The sequence below is a fragment of the Cnephaeus nilssonii genome (assembly GCF_951640355.1).
Source record: "Cnephaeus nilssonii genome assembly, chromosome: 10".
Classification (NCBI taxonomy): Eukaryota; Metazoa; Chordata; class Mammalia; order Chiroptera; family Vespertilionidae; genus Cnephaeus; species Cnephaeus nilssonii.
In genome coordinates this window covers 48,616,073-48,637,567 of record NC_137081.1, presented here as the reverse complement: position 1 = coordinate 48,637,567, position 21,495 = coordinate 48,616,073, and positions in this window count along the sequence as shown.

The following is a 21,495-nucleotide window of genomic DNA, read 5'->3' as shown; positions in this document are numbered from 1 at the left end:
GTGTGTGTGTTTAAAAGTCAGCCCTGCCTGAGTAATGGTCTTCTTGGTGTGCATCCTTCGTGAAGGCATAATGTGGGAATATGGAGAAAGACCAGCTTACACTGGCTTGTCCATCCTTGCAAGGCACTGTTTTCCAGAGGATAACAAGTCTCTTAACATAATCAGAGACCCAAGTTCTAGCTCTAGATTCCACTGGTTCTTTTACTTTGGTTATAAATGGTTAATCTCTCTATAGATTTTCTCCCTGTAAACTATAGTAATGAAGTGCTCTCAACTAATCACGCTTATAAACACATTGAAATCTTGTTTATGCAAGCTAAGAAACTGCCACTTTCTCACAAACTGCCATTCCTTTCCCTGAGAATGTCAGCTCGATAAACAAACCCATGTGATACTAACTCCTTGAACAGCTTTTCTAAACAGCTACTCCAGCGCAGTCTCCTCCATCCAGGGTTACAACACCATGTGGATCTGCTCGAGGTCTTCCCCCTTCAGACAAGAAGGTTGGCTGGTGTTGTTCATTCACATCTGCCATTGATCACTGGGAGCCACTTGTCTGAATGGAAGCACAATATTTGAGATAATGCCTTTCTATGCTTTTAGGTAAGGAAGACAAATGGGGTTAAATCTCCAATTTGGCAAATTCCCCAGAGACATGGAGATTAATATGAATACTTTTTCACATCCTCCAATTGGCAAACCTGGCCACAGTGGCATTGCCACACTTGAAGCTTCTGCAAAATGTGCAAGTGAGCCCGGCCCGTGTTGCTCAGTGGTTGAACATCGACCTATGGACCAGGAGGTCATGGTTCAATTCCCGGTCAGGGCACATGTCTGGGTTGAGGGCTCCATCCCCAGCAGGGGGCCTGCAGGAGGCAGCTGATCAATGATTCTCTCTCATCATTGACGTTTCTATCTCTCATTCCCTCTCCTTTTCTCTCTGAAATCAATAAAAATATTATTTTTTAAATGTGCAAATGAAACATATCTGCCATCTAAGGAGGATCAAAGATCCAGTCCAGGCTTCCATTTTTCCAAATGGGATGAAAAGCAATGCCAGGCTATTTTTTAGCTGGCAGCCACTTAAGCCATGCTCCCTAACTAGGCAAGTAAAATGCCCCAAACAAAGACAAGAAATCCAAGTGATTACAATGAGTACAGATTTTGAGATTCTGTATTTGATGCCAAGAGAATACCCAGGGAGAAGGAAAAATATGGTAAACTGCAGGAAATAAGAATGGAAGGATAGTTTATTTAAGTAATTTTCCTTACTATAATGTTTCCTTTAAATATAATTGTCTTTTTTTGTGTGTGCTTGTTGTTGCTTAATTAAACACCAGAAACTGTTACATTGACTTGGTCCAGGTTTTTAAGACTTGAATAGTATGGGGTTTGGTGTTAAGTTTTAAAGAACCTGAAAAAAAAATCCACAAACACATTAAAATTTATTCCCAGAACTAGGCTATTATAAATATGCATATTATTACAAAAGTTACATTGTACAGAGAATAGTAAGGACTTGTTTTATGACATCTTCTTTAGGACAATAAAAGCCAATGGTCAGCCTGGCCTGTGTTGCTCAGTGGTTGAACATCGACCTGTGAACCAGAAGGTCACGGTTCGATTCCTGGTCAGGGCACATGCCCGGGTTTCAGTTGCAGTCTCGATCCCCAGTAGGGGGCTTGCAGGAAGTAGCCCTCAATGATTCTCTCTCCTCTTTGATGTTCCTATCTCTCCCTCTCCCTTGCTCTCTGAAGTCAATTTAAAAAAAAAAAAAAAACATATTGGAAAAAAAGAAGCCAGATTTTTTTTTAAAGCCAGCTGTCAAAACAAAATAAAAACACTTGAGATCTCCCCAGTTCTTTGCATTTAAGCCTGAATTGAAAGCTCCAGAGGGAAGGCCTAGCCACATTTCACTATCAGTGGTCGGCAAACTCATTAGTCAACAGAGCCAAATATCAACAGCACAACGATTGAAATTTCTTTTGAGAGCCGAAAACCGACTTCTGTGCATGGGCCACAAAGTTTCAATCGCACTGTACATGCGCGTCCGCACGTGGTATTTTGTGGAAGAGCCACACTCAAGGGGCCAAAGAGCCGCATGTGGCTCGCAAGCCGCAGTTTGCCGACCACTGCACTAACCCATGCTGATGCCCAGCCAGTAAGACTCCACTGCCCAGGCCATGTAACCCCAGCATGTCTTCCCAACACCTGTCTACACTGAGCAATGCATCTTCACGATGCCTCTTCCATACTTTTATGCCATTCTTCTCATTCCTTACAACACTGAATTGAATCAAACCGAAGGTGGCTACTCTCTAAACTTTAGCTCCTTAGGAACAGTATGTTATTCAACATTCTACCCCCAGGAACTAACAGGGCACCTGCATGTAGTAGAGACACCAATAGCATCCTTATTGATAATATATTGCATGAAAATGTTTAAATGCAGTTATAATTTTATTTAATTATTAAAAGTTGTAAGAATAGTATTTATTAATCAATAATGAAAGCAAGACTACTTTCCCAACATTTCTTTCATGTCGTTTTCATGAGTCTGAAGTTGGCACTCTTTCTGTCTTCCAGCGGAGGAAATGACTGCAGAACGGTGACACAGCTAGTAAATGGCAGAGTTTGGACTCAAGTTGTCTGACACCTCACAATACTGCCTCCTCCTTTTAACAAGGGCTTTTCAACATTACTGACAAACTCCAAAATCCTGGAATTAAAAAATAAAAGTTTGTAGCTGCACATTTTCATAAGCATTTGACTCATAGAGATTGTCAAGGTATTTCTAGGTTAATTTGACTTCCTTTGGATGAAGTATTACTTCAGGGTACTTTACAGTTAGGGAAACTAGAATGAAAGGCAATAATATCTTATCCTCACAAGACAACATGCCTGTTCTCGTGCCAGTACCAGGCTGTTTTGATTACAGTGGCTTTGTAGTATAGTTTGATATCTGGTATTGTGATTCCTCCAACTTTGTTCTTCTTTCTCAAGATTGCTGCAGCTATTCAGGGTGGGTTTTTTTTTTTTTTTGGCGGGGGGGGAGCATTCTATATAAATTTTTGGAGTGTTTGTTCTAGGTCTGTGAAATATGCCATTGGTATTTTAATAGGGATTGTATTGAATCTATAGATTGCTTTGGGTAGTATGGATATTTTAATGTTGATTCTACTGATCCATGAATACAGTATATTCTTCCACTTGTTTATATCTTCCTATATCTCTTTTTATCAACATCCTGTCATTTTCCGAGTACAGGTCTTTTAACCTCTTTGGTTAAGTTTATTCCTAAGTATCTTAAATTTTTTGTTACAATGGTAAATGGGATTTTTTAAAAATTTATCTTTCTGAGAGTTCATTATTGGTGTATAAAGATGCCATAGATTTCTGGATGTTAGTTTTGTATCCTGCTACATTGCCAAATTCATTTATTAAATCTAGTAGTTTTTTTATGGAGTCTTTAGGGTTTTCTATGTACAGTATCATGTCATCTGCGAATAATGACAACTTTACTCCCTCCTTTTCAATTTGGATGCCTTTTATTTTTTCTTCTTGTCTATTGCTATAGCTAGGACTTCCAGTACTATGGTGAACAAGAGTGGTGGAAGTGGGCATCCCTATCTTGTTCCTGTTCTTAAGGGACATGGTTTAAGTTTTTGCCTCTTGAGTCTGATGTTGGCTGTAGGTTTGTCATATAGGGCTTTTATTATGTTGAGGTATGTTCCCTCTATTCCCACTTTGCTGAAATTTTTTATCAAAAAAAAGTGTGTTGGATTTTGTCGAATGCTTTTTCTGCATCCATTATATGATCATGTGAATTTTGTCTTTCAATCTGTTTATGTGCTGTATCACATTTATTGATTTGCAAATATTGTGCCAGCCTTGCATCCCCGGAATAAATCCCACTTGGTCATGGTGTATGATCTTTTTTAATGTATTGCTGGATCCGATTTGCTAATATTTTGTTGAGGATTTTAGCATCTATGTTCATCAGGAATATTGGCCTGTAATTCTCTTTCTTTGTAGCATTTTTATCTGATTTTGGAATTAGGGAAATGCTGTCCCCATAGAACGAATTTGGAAGTGTTCCTCTTGAATTTTTTGGAATAGCTTAAGGAGGATTAGTGTTAGTTCTCCTTTGACTGTTTGGTAAAACTCCCCTGTGAAATGGACCAGACCAGGGCTGTTGTTTGCTGGGAGTTTTTTGGGTTTTTTTAAATTACTGCTTCAATTTCATCAGTAGTTATCAGCCTAGTCAGGTTTTCTGATTCTTCCTGATTGAATTTTTGAAGACTGTATTTTTCTAGGAATATGTCCATTTTGTCCAAGTTGTCTAGTTTGTTGGAATATAGTAGTTCATAGTATTTTTTTTTAATAATCTTTTGTATTTCTGTGGGGTTAGTTGTTACTTCATCTCTTTTGTTTCTGATTTTGTTTTTTTGGGTCCTCTCTCTGCTTCTTTGTGAGTCTGGCTACAGGTTCATCAATCTTGTTTATCTTTTCAAAGAACCAGCTCATGATTTTATTGATCTTTTGCATTGCTTTTTTAGTCTCTATGTAATTTATTTCTGCTCTGATCGTTATTATTTCCCTCCTTCTACTTACTTTGGGCTTTTCTTGTTCTCTTTCTAGTACTTTAAGTTGTAGAATTAGATAACTTATGAAAAGTTTTTCATGTTTTTTTGAGGAGGCCTGTAGTGTTATGAACTTTCCTCTCTGGACTGCTTTCACTATGTCCATAGATAGAGGAACCCATACGTAAGTTTCCAGGATGTTTTTTATTTCTTCTTTGATCTATTTGGTAACCTATTCATTGTTTAATAACATGCTATTTTGGCCTCCATGTGTTTGAATTGTAGTTGATTTCTAATTTCATGCCACTGTGATCTGAGAAGATGCTTGATATGATTTCAATCTTACAGAAACTTGAACTTGTAGAGACTCAGTTTGTGTCCTAACATGTGGTCTAACTTTGAAAAATGTCCCATGTGCACTTGAGAAGAATGTATATTCTGTAGCTTCGGGGTGAAATGTTCTCAAAATGCAAAATAATTCCATCTGATCTAGTGTGTTGTTTAGGATTGCTGTTTCCCTGTTGATTTTTTGTCTAGAAGATCTATCCATTGATGTCATTAGGGTGTTAAAGTCCCCTACCATGATTGTAATGCTGTCCATCTCTCCCTTAAAATCCTCCAGAAGTCTTTTTTATATATTTGAATGCTCCTGTATTGGATGCATATATGTTTACCAGAGTTACATCCTCTTGTTGAATTGATCCCTTTAATATTGTGAAGTGGCCTTCATTTTCTCTTGTTATATCCTTCACTTTGAAGTCTATTTTGTTAGTTATGAGTGTTGCTACTCCAGTTTTTTGTTGTTGTTTTTTTCATTTTCATTTACCTGGAAAAAAAAATTTCACCACTTCACTCTCTTTTGTTTTGAGGGTGGTTTCTTGTAGGCAGCATATATATGGGGTCATCTTTTCTTATCCATTTGGCTACCCCGTGTCTTTTGATTGGAGCATTTAAACCATTTACATTTAAGGTTATTTTTGACATGTACTTATTTGTTGCCATTTTTATTCCTTATGCCTGTGTTTACTGTCTTTCCTTGATATAGGACTCCTCCAGATGTTTTCTGTCCTTCTTTGATATAGGTCTCCTCCTCAGCTGGACCTCAGTTGGTAATTCTGGGTGTATGTTCAGTCTTTAATTTTATATCCAGTCTGGTCTTCACAAGAGGGTTGAATCAAAAGAACGCAACTGGTAAACTGTAAATCACTTAGTGGATACAGCTGTCCCTTTACTAAGTCAGTCTTTATTTAACTATTTTAAGCCCAGGGCACACGCTGTAGTGTAATAGGTACAGGGAATGTCCGACTCAAGTCTTTATTGGAGGTGGCTCATCAAACCAACTACTAGGATGTGCTGGTTTCAGCCTCCTAATAACTGCCCCTGTGCTGCTGAAGATAGTATCTATGGTGTAAATGACGTGGGCATCATTCCAGCACCAGCTCTGAGATACATCACCTGGAACCTTTCATACAAAACAGGGAGCTGTCTCATCCAAAAGGCCCCAGGACCCATACTATTCCCATCCCAAGACCCAGAAAGGTTGACTTAGTCCCATTCTATGGATTTGACCCATAAATTGCAGGTTTTGATTGCTTGTATTGCTTCTTTGAAATATTAGAGGACTGTGAATAATTTGTAGTTGCAGATTGATGAGCCAGGCTGGAAAGTTATGATAGCACCATGAGTATGATTTCAGTGACTTCAGGCAGCAGATCATTGCTGGTGCCTTTACTTTCTGACACTACAAATGAGACGTGAAGTTTCTAGGGTAAGGCATTGTAGAACCAAGAATACTGTCATCTGTTCTAATATTCACATCACTTTACTTTCTGAGAATGCTAACAGAGTAAACTTGGGAAGAGAAGGAAGCCTGTTAGACTAAATATCCAACATTGGAAGGAAGGTTACATAAAAGAAATATGGCATTGATTGAAAACAAAGTGATAGGAGAGTAGATAATAGCATGCAAAGGTGTTGATGATGCTTGCTAAGTGAAAAAAAAAAGTACATGAAATTGCCCATAAACATGACCTGTATTTATAAATTAAAATACGTAAAATGCAAGTATGAAAAAGTCTACATCTACTTGTCAACAGTGTTTATGTCTGCTTGATTTTTATTTTCTTTCTTTTGCTTGTTAAATTTTGTCTTAAGTGTGCATTGTTTTTGTACTACTAAAACAAAAGCTTTCTTAAAAGCAATAAATTCTTAAAATACAGTCAGAAAAAAAGAAAAGTTAAGAAAATTGGGAATAATAATATACTAGACTTACAAGAATTAAAAAAAAATAGATACTCTAATAGGACTATGTTTACCCCATAAAGTAACCAAACGGCTGTGACCAATCTGCATTTTTAGTTCACTTTTTTTTAAGAAACAAAAAATACAATACCAAAAACAGCAATGATAATAATTTATAATTTCAAAAGGGGAGTAATGGAGCATAACTGTCCAATAGGGCATGGCTTCCCAAACTGTGTTCCTAAGAAGCACCTACTAATAACAAAATTATGTAAGCCATGTTATATTTCTGTTTTGATATTCTCAAAGGAATAGGTCATATTAAAGGCTCTGAGCATTCCTGTAGTAAACAAATCTCAAGAACTTTCTTTAACCCAGTGTTTTCACCCATTCACATCTCATAACCCAAATAATAAGGATATGCAAATATACTCCACCTGTAAAGCAGCACTTTGAAAAACTTCTTTCAGACCATGTGAATACTTTACTCCTATTGGACATTTACTTATTTGCTTAACTCTCTGACCCAAGTGGAAGATAAATTATAGTCCTGATTTCTGACAGTTGCCCTTAAGCTAAGGTGACCAGATTTTAACATTGGTAAAGCGGGACACCATTGACCACGGGGGGGAGGGGGGGGGTGTCTTTTTTTTTTTTAAATATATTTTATTGATTTTTTACAGAGAGGAAGAGAGAGGGATAGAGAGTTAGAAACATCGATCAGCTGCCTCTTGCACACCCCCTACTGGGGATGTGCCCGCAACCAAGGTACATGCCCTTGACCGGAATTGAACCTGGGACCCTTGAGTCCGCAGGCTGATGCTCTATCCACTGAGCCAAACCGGTTTCGGTCCAGGGGGTGGTTCTTGATTAAAAATTTGGTCTATATTGTAATCGCTTTTGGTTTTTTTAATAAAAGGAAATTCACTTCTTAGATCATCGTTGAATTTGCATCCTCTTTTCTTACTCATTATGTTAAAAATCTAAAAAAAATAATTTAAAATTATATTATAAATTATTATATACATATTGCTTAAAAACACAGTAAGTAGGTACATAATTAAATGAACATATTTTATTGTTAGTTTATGAAATAAATTAATTTGATTGTTATAAAGTAACTATATTTTTAAAATTATTTTAATTTTAATCCTATATTTCTTTCTAAATAATAACAATACTAACTTGTATTATTTTTCCTCTGAATTTGCTGTAACGTAAGTCATGTCACTTTCAAGGCCGGTGCTAGACTTTTTGCCGCCACTATAAAATATAAATAATACCAGTACTGTCTGCTAAATTCAAGAAAATTTATGTATTTATGAAATAAATAAATAAATTACTTACCTAAATTATCTGAATAGCTGATTTGTAATGACATACTTGTTTAACTAGCTTACTAGCATGCAGTACGATGTGTATCGTCTGAGAGACAGTTACAAAATGTTTTCGTCGTTGCCAATCCCAAAAAATGCCATGTTCATTAAGTCCAAACAATGGTGGTCGAATTCTAACAACTGATCAACAATGCGAACTTTGATAAGCAGTTCTCGATAATCAGTTCTCAACAATTATTTGTTATTATTAAAGTTTAACATTATAAAATTAACAAAAATAATATAAAACTCATATCCTGGCTAAATAGCCACATGGCCCCCGAAAACCGTATATTCCCTTCCCATTCTCCCGTGGTTCCCTAGCTTGTCGTGCATTCTTTCCAAAAATCGGGACTTTTTTAAAACGCCACGGGACGCGGGACAAATTGTTAAAAATCGGGACTGTCCCGCCAAAAGCGGGATGTCTGGTCACCTTACCTTAAGCTCCTCAGGGCCCAGGAGCATCTACACTTCTCTGTTAGTCTTTGGGACTGGCACATGCCCAGGGAGCCATGGAACCCATTATTACTGTTGTGCTTCATGCCTTGAAACCTTTCCAGTTACTAGAGGGTTATTCTTCATCCCATTCCTGTTACCCCAAAATGCAAATTATCCTCTTGAATATGGCAACGAATGGTTTCTAAAGAATTTCCAAGCATATTAAAATCAGCCCAAAATAGTTCTGAAGATAACTTCCTGGATGAACAATTATGGCTGTGAAGTTTCATTGGCTCCATACTTTTCAATGTGGACACTCTTCTCTGTAGCTTGGGTATGACATAAAGTGAAGCATCTTATAGGGGATTTCATAGAAGAAAACAACACAGTAGCTATTGCAAATAATGACAGTAGCTATGGTAACCCAAGGTGAAAAGCACTATTTGCATCACTTTATCACTCCTTGAAGATCCAATTTACACATGTTACTGCTGTAACTAGACAAGATGGATGTAATTACAAATGACCCACCACAACAGCAAGCCAGATAATTTATTAAAAATCCAGTTCAGAAAGACATTTGGGAAAGAATAAGTCAAGGTTTCGACAGTTGACAACTTGTGAAAAACTTTGAAAAATATTAATCCCAGAAATAGTTCAGATTCTACATTACATTTCCTGAATTTCTCTTTCATTAGTGCTGTGTGTGTGTGTGTGTGTGTGTGTGTGTGTGTGTGTGTGTATGTTTATTGTCTTTGACGGAAACTTTGTCTTTTATTCAGAAAAATTATTTTTAATTAGAAACATTATAACAAAGTCATGAGATCAGGAATTAAAATAGAGGCTAAAATTTGCTTTGAATGGCATAGTGAAAAGGGCCAGGCATGGAAGAAGATATCATATACTCAGACTACAAAACACCTTTCAGTGAATCTTTCTAGCACCTCACATCAATAATTGCTCTAGAATAGGGTCCATTTCTCTATGATATCTCCACAAAGGGCTCATGTTGATGCTACTATTGGATGACAGATTTCTGTTTATGACTACCTGGAGGACATTTACTCAACAATTATGTTTTCATCAACTACAATATTTCTTGCACTATGCTATTATGTTTGGGCATAGTGCTAAAGGTAGACATAGTAATGAGAGTAATGAATTTGTGATAAAGCCAGATAAAATCTTGTCCTTTACAGAGGTTACAGTTTATCAAAGATACACAGTTAAAAGCAGTTGAGGAAACTAGCCTCTTGGTTGAGGGGTCTTTCCATATGACATAAGGAAACAATCAACCTATAAGACAGATATGAAAGTAAAGTTGTGGAAGTATAGAGAAGATGAAGAAATGATACAGGTATGGTAGAGAAAACAATTGTACTTATGAGCAATGGCACCCTTTACATTCTCAATTTCAACTGCACTCTACGATGAACCCAACCATCTGCAAACTGAACAGTTCCCTGTACTCCAAATCAATCAAAGAACACCTTTGTTTCTTTGCAAATGCTTTCATCTTACCACTGCATGTCTCTCCCCACAATTAATTTTTTGCTATTGAGATTTCTCTATTTATTCTTTTAAATTTGAGGTCACAGTCAATTTTGTCTTTTCCATGAATCTAGCCCAACCATCACCATTAAGAACTATTTCAGTTATAATAGCATATCTCTAATTATTCTTTATTTCTTCCCACATAGATTATAGTTTATATAGCTATAAGTTCCTTAAACATAAGGAATTTGCATTTTAGTTTATATATATAATATGTAACATTTATGAGTTTCAATTGTGGGGCTGTCAAATATAATGAATGAATAAATTAAAATAAAAGCATAGTATTTCTTTTTCAGTACAACAAGAAGGACAGAGAATAATAAGTTGTCAGTATGTCTCCAGACTCAAGAATAGGCACAGGTATGATGACATGTGTAATATTATAGGTAAAATGAACATATCATGGAAAAAGAACCAATGACTTTTCAGCAATTTTTAAATTATTTTTTTATTTTTTAAATATTTTTATTGATTTCAGAGAGGAAGGGAGAGGGATAGAGAGATAGAAACATCAGTGATGAGAGAGAATCATTGATTGGCTGCCTTCTCCTGCTTGCTCCCTACTGGGGCAGCGGGGGGGGGGGGGGGGGGAATCGATCCCACAACCCAGGCATGTGTCCTTGGCTGGAATTGAACCTGAGGCCCTTTAGTCCACAGACCGACACTCTATCCACTGAGCCAAACCAGCTAGGGCCTAAATAATTTTTTTATGGATTGATTTAAGAGAGAGACAGAGAGAGAGAGACAGAGAGAGAGAGACAGAGAGAGAGACAGAGACAGAGAGACAGAGAGACAGAGAGAGACAGAGAGAGAGATTTGCTGTTCCACCCATTTGTGCATACACTGACCAGTGATTGAACCTGCAACCTTGGAATATCAGGATGATGCTCTAACTAACTGAGCTACCTGGCCAGGGCTCAGAAATTTTTGAGAGTATATTTATGGTGGCTTATTTTTAAATGAAGGCAGCCTCATTTTCAGGGAGTTCATCTACATAAGAAAGGGCCCAAAGCAAGCTAAAGAGAAGAGGCCATGTGACATTTAGTCAAAAGACACATGCCTTACATTTTAAAGAGCATAGAGAAAGAAAATAAGAGTTTTTAAATATAATCCTCAATTCAATAGGCTGCTACTCACATCGGCAGCATGGGTTTATTTATTTATTTAATGATAGTTGGTATTCTCTCAAGCAATACTGAAATGGCCAGCAATTAATAATAACAAATATTAAATTCTATATGCCATTGTAAAGTTTACCGTGTACCTCACAAACAGCCTGAAAACTAGATTACCACCATTTCATTTTATACTTTAAAAAGTAGAGAGAGTGTTGTGTGGCTTGAGGTTCTTTTTTTTTCCCCCTTTTTTTTTATTAAGGTATTATATGTGTACAAATCTTACCATTGCCCCCCCACCCCACTCCCATATATGCCCTCACCCCCCAGAGTTTTGCATCCATTGGTTATGCTTATATGCATGAATACAAGTCCTTTGATTGATCTCTTATCTCCCCCACCTCTCCCTAACCTTCCCCCTGTAATTTGACAGTCTGTTTGATGCTTTACTGTCTCTGTATCTATCTTTTTGTTCAAGTTTATAATGTTCTTTATTATCCATAAATGAGTGAGATCATGTGGTATTTTTCTTTCATTGACTGACTTATTTCACTTAACATAATGTTCTCCAATTCCATCCAGGTTGCTGCAAATGATGAGAATTCCTTTTTTATGGCAGCATAGTATTCCATTGTGTAGATGTACCACAGTTTTCTGATCCAGTCATCTGCTGACGGGCACATAGGCTGTTTCCAAATCTTAGCTATGGTGAATTGTGCTGCTATGAACATAGGGGTGCATATATCCTTTCTGATTGGCGTTTCTAGTTTCTTCGGATATATTCCCAGGAGTGGGATTACTGGGTCAAATGGGAGTTCCATTTTCAGTTTTTTGAGGAAACTCCATACTGTTCTCCACAGTGGCTGCACCAGTCTGCATTCCCACCAGCAGTGCACAAGGGTTCCTTTTTCTCCGCATCCTCGCCAACACTTGTCGTTTGTTGATTTGTTGATGATAGCCATTCTGACCGGTGTGAGATGGTACCGCATTGTTGTTTTGATTTGCATCTCTCGGATAATTAGTGACGTTGAGCATGTTTTCATGTGTCTCTTGGCCTTCCTGATGTCTTCTTTTGAAAAGATTCTATTTAGGTCTGTTGCCCATTTTTTTATTGGATCATTTATCTTCCTTTTATTAAGTTGTATAAGCTGCCTGTAGATGTTGGAGACTAAACCTTTATCAGTGATGCCATTTGCAAATATGTTCTCCCATGCAGTGGGTCTTCTTGTTGTTTTGTTGATGGTTTCTTTTGCTGTGAAAAAGCTTTTTATTTTTATGTAGTCCCATTTGTTAATTTTCTCTTTAGCTTCCATTGCCCTAGGTGCAGTGTCAGTGAAGAATTTCTTTTGGCATATGTCTGAGATTTTGCTGCCTGTGGATTTCTCTAGTATTTTTATGGTATCCCGTCTTATGTTTAAGTCCTGTATCCATTTTGAGTTTATTTTTGTGTATGGCATAAGTTGGTGATCAAGCTTCATTTTTTTGCATGTATCTGTCCAATTTTCCCAACACCATTTATTGAAGAGACTGTCTTTATTCCATTGTATGTTCATGCCTCCTTTGTCAAATATTAATTGAGCATAGTGGTTTGGGTCAATATCTGGATTCTCTATTCTGTTCCATTGATCTATATGTCTGTTCTTGTGCCAGTACCAGGCTGTTTTGAGAACAGTGGCTTTGTAATACAGCTTGAAATCTGGTATTGAGATCCCTCCTACTTTATTCTTCTTTCTCAGGATTGCTGTGGCTATTCGGGGTCTTTTTTTATTCCAGATGAATTTTTGGAGAGTTCTTTCAAGGTCTGTGAAATATGCCGTTGGTATTTTAATGGGGGAGTGCATTGAATCTATAGATTGCTTTGGGTAGTATGGACATTTTAATGATGTTGATTCTACCAATCCATGAACATGGTATGTTCTTCCATCTGTTTACATTTTCCTCTATCTCTTTTTTCAGTGTCCTGTAGTTTTCCGCGTATAGGTCTTTTACCTCCTTGGTTAAGTTTATTCCTAGGTATCTTAATTTTTTTGGTGCGATGGTAAATGGGATTGCCTTTTTAGTCTCTCTGTCTGTAAGTTCACTATTGGTGTATAGAAAGGCCATAGATTTCTTGGCGTTAATTTTGTATCCTGCTACATTGCCGAATTCATTTATTAAGTCTATTAGTTTTTTGATGGAGTCTTTCGGGTTTTTTATGTACAATATCATGTCGTCTGCAAATAAAGACAGCTTTACTTGTTCTTTTCCAATTTGGATGCCTTTTATTTCTTCTTCTTGTCTAATTGCAATGGCTAATACTTCCAGTACTATGTCAAACAGGAGTGGTGAGAGTGGGCATCCCTGTCTTGTTCCTGTTCTTAGGGGAAATGTTTTTAGTTTTTGTCCATTGAGTATGATTTTTGCTGTGGGTTTATCATATATAGCTTTTATTATGTTGAGGTATGATCCTTCTATTCCCACCTTGTTGAGAGTTTTTATCAAGAAAGGGTGTTGGATTTTGTCAAATGCTTTTTCTGCATCAATTGATATGACTATATGATTTTTATCTTTCAATTTGTTTATGTGATGTATCACGTTTATTGATTTGTGGATATTGTACCATCCTTGCATTCCTGGGATAAATCCTACTTGGTCATGGTGTATGATCTTTCTGATGTACTGCTGGAGCCGATTTGCTAGAATTTTGTTGAGGATTTTGGCATCTATGTTCATGAGGGATATTGGTCTGTAATTCTCTTTCATTGTGTTGTCTTTATCTGGTTTTGGTATTAGGGTGATGCTGGCTTCATAGAAGGAGCTTGGAAGTGTTCCTTCCACTTGAATTTTTTGGAATAGTCTGAGGAGGATAGGTTTTAGTTCTTCCTTGAATGTTTGGTAAAACTCTCCTGTGAAGCCATCAGGCCCTGGGCTTTTGTTTGCCGGAAGCTTTTTGATGACTGCTTCAATTTCGTCCATAGTTATTGGCCTATTGAGCTGTTTAGATTCTTCTTGATTGATTTTTGGAAGGTTATATTTTTCTAGGAATATGTCCATTTCCTCCAGGTTGTCCAGTTTGTTGGAATAGAGTTGTTCGTAGTATTTTGTAACAATCCTTTGTATCTCAGCAGGGTCTGTTGTTATTTCACCACTTTCATTTCTGATTTTGTTTATTTGGGTCCTCTCTCTTTGCTTCTTGGTGAGCCTGGCTAGAGGTCCATCAATCTTGTTTATCCTTTCAAAGAACCAGCTCTTGGTTTTGTTGATCTTATGTATTGTTTCTTTGGTCTCTATGTCATTTATCTCCGCTCTGATCTTTGTTATTTCCTTCCTTCTGGTTACACTGGGCTTTTCTTGCTGCTCTTTTTCTAGCTCTTTGAGTTGTAGGGTTAAGTAATTTATTACCATTGTTTCTTGTTTTTTGCAATAGGCTTGTAGAGCTATGAACTTCCCTCTCAAGACTGCTTTCGCTGTGTCCCATAGATTTTGGATTGTTGTGTTTTCATTGTCATTTGTTGCCATGATGTTTTTTATTTCTTCCTTGATCTCTCTGGTGACCCAGTCCTTGTTTAATAGCATGCTGTTTAGTCTCCATGTGTTTGATTTCTTTGGATTGTTTTTATTGTAGTTGATTTCCAGTTTTATGCCACTGTGATCTGAGAAGATGCTTGATATAATTTCTATCTTCTTGAATTTGAAGAGACTTTGCCTGTGACCCAGCATATGGTCTATCTTTGAAAATGACCCATGTGCACTTGAGAAGAATGTATATTCTGTGGCTTTGGGGTGAAATGTTCTGAAGATGTCAATTAATTCCATCTGGTCTAGTGAGTCATTTAGGATTGCTGTTTCTTTGCTGATTTTTTGTTTAGAGGATTTGTCCAGTGGTGATAGTGGGGTATTAAAGTCTCCTACTATGATTGTATTGCTATTAATCTCTCCCTTGATATCCTCCAGGAGTTTTTTTATGTATTTGGGTGCTCCTATATTGGGAGCATATATGTTTACCAGAATTATTTCTTCTTGTTGGATTTCTCCCTTTAGTATTATGAAGTGGCCTTCCTTATCTCTTGTTATGGCATTTACTTTGAGGTCTATTTTGTCAGATATAAGTATTGCTACCCCAGCTTTTTTTTCATTTCCATTTGCCTGAAAGATATTTTTCCATCCCTTCACTTTCAATCTGTGTGAGTCTCTTGTTCTGAGGTGGGTCTCTTGTAGGCAGCATATATTTGGGTCGTGTTTTTTTATCCATTCAGCTACTCGATGTCTTTTGATTGGAGCATTTAGTCCGTTTACATTTAAAGTTATTACTGAAAGGTATTTCTTTGTAGTCATATCTATTTTTGTGTCTGTATTCCTTCTTACCTGTTTATTTCTTCTTTTTACAGTATTCCCTTTAGCAATTCTTGCATTGCTGGTTTGGTGGTGATAAACTCCCTGAGGCTTTTTTGTCTGCAAAGCTCCTGATTTCCCCTTCAATTTTGATTGATAGTCTTGCTGGATATAGTATTCTTGGATTCAGTCCTTTGCTTTGCAACACTTTGTATACCTCCTTCCATTCACTTCTAGCTTGTTGTGTTTCTGTTGAGTAATCATTTGACAATCTGATGGGTGTTCCTTTGTAGGTAACTCTCTGTCTCTCTCTTGCCGCCTTTAGGATTCTCTCTTTATCATTTATATTTGCCATTGAAATTATGACATGTCTTGGTGTGGGTCTTTTGGAATTGATCCTGCTTGGGACTCTCTGTACTTGCGTAACTTTTATCTTTCCCATATCCGGGAAGTTTTCTGTCATTATTTCTTCAAATAGATTTTCTAATCCCTGCTGCTCTTCTTGTCCTTCTGGCAGCCCTATTATACACATGTTACTTCGTTTCAGGTTGTCCCGAAGCTCCCTTAGGCTTTCCTCCTGCTTTTTAATTTTTTTCTCCAATTGCTGTTCAGATTGAGCTTGTTTCTGTACCTGATCTTCTAACTCACTAATTCGGTCCTCTGCTTCTTGTAGTCTACTGTTGAAACTTTCCATGGTGTTTTTGATTGTAGCTATATCACTTTTCATTTCTTCCTGATTCTTGCATAAGTTGTTGATTTTCTCATCCATCCGATGTATAAATTCCATGACCATTACTCTGAACTCCTTTTCGGTCATGTTGCAAGCTTCAGTTTCACTAATTTCCTTTCTTGGCGACTCCACATTTTCTTTCCTCTGTGAGTTATTTCGTTTCCCCATTCTGGCTATTACCAGGAAGCTCAAGCTTCCGTTTGCGTGGACCTGGGCCGTGTGCTGTGGGGACTTCGCTCCACCCGAGTTTCACTGAAGTGCTCTGACACTAGGACGTGTGGCTGCCTTTGGTTGGCGGAACCAGACTTGCCCAGGGTCAGTGTCCCCAGTGTTCCGTGTGGTCTCGTGTGCACACTTAGAATCAGGGGCCCTGTCTGCAACACACTGTTGGTATGTGCTGAAAATGAGATCCTTAGCATGTGCCAGGAGTCAAGAGTTTCCCTGTGTCTGCACCAAGACTCAAGTGTCAAAGTCTCTGTTGCCTTGTGCGGTTTCTCGTTGAGAATCAGGGTCCCTGTGTGTGCATGCACCAACAATTGGGGTTGCTGGCTCTTAGTGTGAATGCGCTGTGAGTCAGGGATCCCAGGCAGCTGTGTCCGGCGTGCCAAATTCCCTGAAGTGGAGCTGCGTCCTGTGTGTGCTCTCTCTACTGAGCCAAACCGGCTAGAGCGCACATTCTTAAAATCCTGAAGGTGAGCTGGCTCCGTGAACTCTCCCAGAGTCCTGGAAGGGGGGCGGAGTCCGTCCTGCGCGCCAAATTCCCCAAAGGGAAGCCTCTCTGTGCATGCTCTAAGAATCCGAGGTTCTTAACAATAGAATGTACTTTACCAAGTTAAGAAGAAAGGAATTTGTTGAAAGAGTTTTTGCAGTGCATGAAATCTCTGGGAGGTCAAGACCCAGGTTTGGTTACTAACCAGCTAGAACAGCACAGCCATGAACAATACAGCCCAAACAGTGCCTGACAATTATTTGGAGGTGTTTTAGAGGACACATCATTGCTTCTACTGCCTCTACTCACACCTATGATATTCATGTTTAGAAGCTGGAAATTCCATCACAGTGGTTCCACAAGAACCAGACAACTTTGTCTCACTCTATATGCTTTGCAATCAATCCAAATCACCAGAAAGTCACTGCCATCTTATGTTGCTCAGTCCTGTGTCTAAATCTTGCCCAGAGGCATCTTATTGGTGGAAGCTAGATCATATGTCTATTTCCTAGTTGCAAAGGGACCTAGAAATTTTAGTTTTGGACTCCAGCCTCTTTCACAACTGACCAGTTTCCTTGAAGAAAAGCCAAAGGGGGATTGGATTGGGAAATCAGTTAACTAAACTACCAAGTCTGCCATAATAGAGAATTTACTTGACTAGAGTCACATAGCTAGTAAGTGGCAGAGCCAAAGTTATCAGATCCTACACTCTTTCCCAGATAAAATGACTGCTTCATTATGATAAAGATGAGTAGTTCCTCTGACCTTCAGAGTTTAATTAAAATATTACTTAAGAGAAACTATTTCCTTTTGACTTGTAATTATATGAACTCCAAGCATCATTATTATTGGTTTTTTAGATATCTTAATATTGTGAAGGGAGTAGTCTTGTGAATGGAGACGAGTCCTTCATCCTTTCTCCAGTTCTCATTAAAATATAATGACTGACACATCTAAGTTAAAAATAAAGATAAAACTTCAGAAAAATAAGCTTTATAAAATGTAGATAAGTAGTTTTCCTGATAAAGAGTTTAAATTGATGGTCATAAAGATGCTCACTGAACTGGAAGAAGAATGGATGAACACAGTGAGATCTTCAACAAAGAGAAGAAAGGATAAGTCAACCTGAAGACAAGGCAGTGGAATTCACATTACAGAGCAGAAAATAAATAAAAAAGAGTGCAAATAGCTTAATGGACTGTGGGACATCAAAAGACTACCATTTGTGCTAGACTGGTGTTGCTCAGTGGTTGAGCATTGACCCATGAGCCAGGAGGTCATGATTCAATTCCTGGTCAGGGCACATACCTGGGTTGTGGGCTCAATCCCCAAATTCAGAGAAGAAAGGAGAGGGAAAAAGAGATTGAAACATCAATGATAAGAGAGAATCATTGATCGGCTGACTCCTGCACAGCCACTACTGGGGATTGAGCCCACAACCCAGGTATGTGCCCTGACCAGGAATTGAATATATTTAATAAAACACTATCATTTGTATCATAAGACACCCAGAAGGAGAACAGAAAGGGGCAGACATTTTATTTGAAGGAATAATAGCTGAAAACTTTCCTAACCTAGGGAAGGAAACAGACATCCAGATCCAGAAATCCCAGAGTGTTCCAAATAAAGGGAACCCAAAGAGACCCACACCAAGTCATATTATAATTAAAATGTCAAAAGTTAAGACAAGGAGAACATATTAAAGACAGCAAGATGAAATAACTTATTACATATAGGGAACCTCCATAAGACAATTAGCAGAAACTTTGCAGGCCAAAAGGAAATGGCACAATATATTCAAAGTGTTGAAAGAAAAATTCCAACCAGAAATACTTCACCCAGCAAAGTTATCATTTAGTAGTGAAGGAAAGAGTTTTCCAAACCATCACAGCTAAAGGAGTTCCTTACCACTAAACCGGCCTTATAAGAAATGAACTTCTTTAAGCTGAAAAAAGGGCAGTAATTACTAACAAGAACACATATGAAAGAATTAATTTCACTGAAAGGTAAACATATAGTAAAGGTAGAGAATTAATCACTTATATAGCTAGTATGAAGATTAAAAGATAGAAGTAGTAAAAATAACTATGATTACAATTATTATTAATTAAGGAATACACAAGATTTTAAAAACAGTGTAAAGTGTGACATCAGCAATGTAAAACATGAGGGAGAGAAATAGTGTTGAGCTTTACAATGGTTCAGTTTATCAACTTAAAGTAGACTGTTAGAGATATGCATTGTTATATGTAAACCTCATGGTAATTACAAAGCAAAAACCTATAGTAAATACACAAAATATAAAGAAAAAGGAATATAGGCGTGCTGCTAAAAAAAAAAAAAAAAAAAAAAAAAGTTATCAAACCACAAAGGAAGAGAGCAAGAGAAGAAGAAAGGAATAGAAAGTACAAAAACAACCAGAAAACAATTAAGAGAATGGCAATAATCACTTTAAATGTAGATGGACTGCTGAAACCGGTTTGGCTCAGTGGATAGAGCGTCGGCCTGTGGACTGAGAGGTCCCGGGTTCGGTTGCAGGCACATCCCCAGTAGGGGGTGTGCAGGAGGCAGCTGGTCGATGTTTCTCTCTCATCGATGTTTCTAACTCTCTATCTCTCTCCCTTCCTCTCTGTAAAAAATCAATAAAATATATTTTTTAAAATGTAGATGGACTAAATTATCCAATCAAAAGAAAAAGAGTACTGAATTGACTTTTTTTTAAAAGACCCATCTACCATATATGCTGCCTAGAAGAGACTCACTTTGGGTATAATTACACATGTAGCCTGAAAGTGAAGGGATAGAAAATGATATTCCATGCAAATGGAAATCAAAGAAAGTTGGAGCAGCTATAATACATCAGTCAAGTAAACTTTAAAACAAAGACTATAATAGGAGACAAAGAAGAGCATTACATAATCATAAAGGGATCAATCCAGCAAGAAGATATAACATCCTAATATATAAAAAGCCAGGGGCCGTCACAACCTAAACGACCAAACAGGCGACCAAACAGGAGGCTGCATGGGGCGACCAGACCGGGAAGGGGGGGGGGGGCAGTGAGGGACAACCAAACAACTGGGCCCCGGGCCCCGGCTGGGGCGTGGCAGCGGAAGGGAGCTCTGGGCTCTGGCCTGGGCACAGGGGAACTCTGAGTCTCCCGTGATTGGGGGTGTAGAACATGACTGGCCTTCAAACCCGGGGCCCAGAGCTCCCTGTCACCACCGCGCCCCAGCCAGGGGCTCAGAGCTCCCTTCTGCCACTGCGCCCCGGCAGGGGGGTCAGTTAGGGGTGATCAGGCCAGCAGGGGGGGGCAGTGAGGGGTGATCAGGCCGACAGGCAGGTGAGCGGTTATGAGCCAGCGGTCCAGGATTGTGAGAGGGATGTCCAACTGCCGTTTTAGGCCCGATCCCCGGGATCCAAGGGGTGCTGGACTGAAGAGGGTGCAGGCTGGGCTGAGGGGACCCCCACCTGTACACAAATTTTGTGCACTGGGTCTCTAGTTTATAAATAATTATGCACCCAACATAGGAGCACCTAAATATATAAAGCAAATAAACACATCCAGTAAAGTTGCAGGATACAATACCAATATGCAAATGTATGCTGCATTTCTAAACACTAATAATGAACTATCAGAAAGAAAAAAAAATTTAATCCCATTTACAATTGCATCTAAAAGAATAAAATACCTAAGAATAAATTTAACCAAGGAAGTAAAAACCCAGTGCCATAAGATTGACTGCCTACAGAATAACTTCCATTGACAGCATGTACATAAAATTATTTTGGGTTATTATGTATTCCAATAAGTTGATATTGTATAAAGGAGCTGTTGAATTAGAAAAGGAAAAGAATTTGTTAATTCTCTTCCTTATGATATCATCAGTTGCTGCGTAGTACTAATAGCATTCTTTTAAATATGACCTAGAATAAAATTACCTCTCTATGATGAGCTTTATAAAACATTTCACCTTAGACTTTGTAAATTTCAGAGAGCAAATACACTAACATCTTTGTGGTTTCTAAAAATATCTATTTATATCACCCCCTCCAAATAATGTGCCAAATAAGTACTCTTTTTAGTATCACATAGCTCATCGTTTTTAAATTCTCTCAGCTGCTGATTATATTAGTAAAATGCCTTTCCTTTCATCCTCTTCCACAGCTGTAATAAAAAATTCTGGCATTTCCTTCCCAAGAAGCTCTACCCAGATGCATTGCCAGGCTCCCAGATTCCTATGTTAAATAAGTGATTGCTCTGCCCATCTTTAGAAATGTGTCTCATATAAGGCAGTCAAGATACAATATCCATTACTGCAAATGAAGCCAAGCATTTATGTAAAATAATAAGATAGCCTCATTTTCACTTTTCCCTGAGAGGATTGTAGCGATGTTTAAAAATTCTCTGATTTCTGTCTAGAACTAGGGCAAC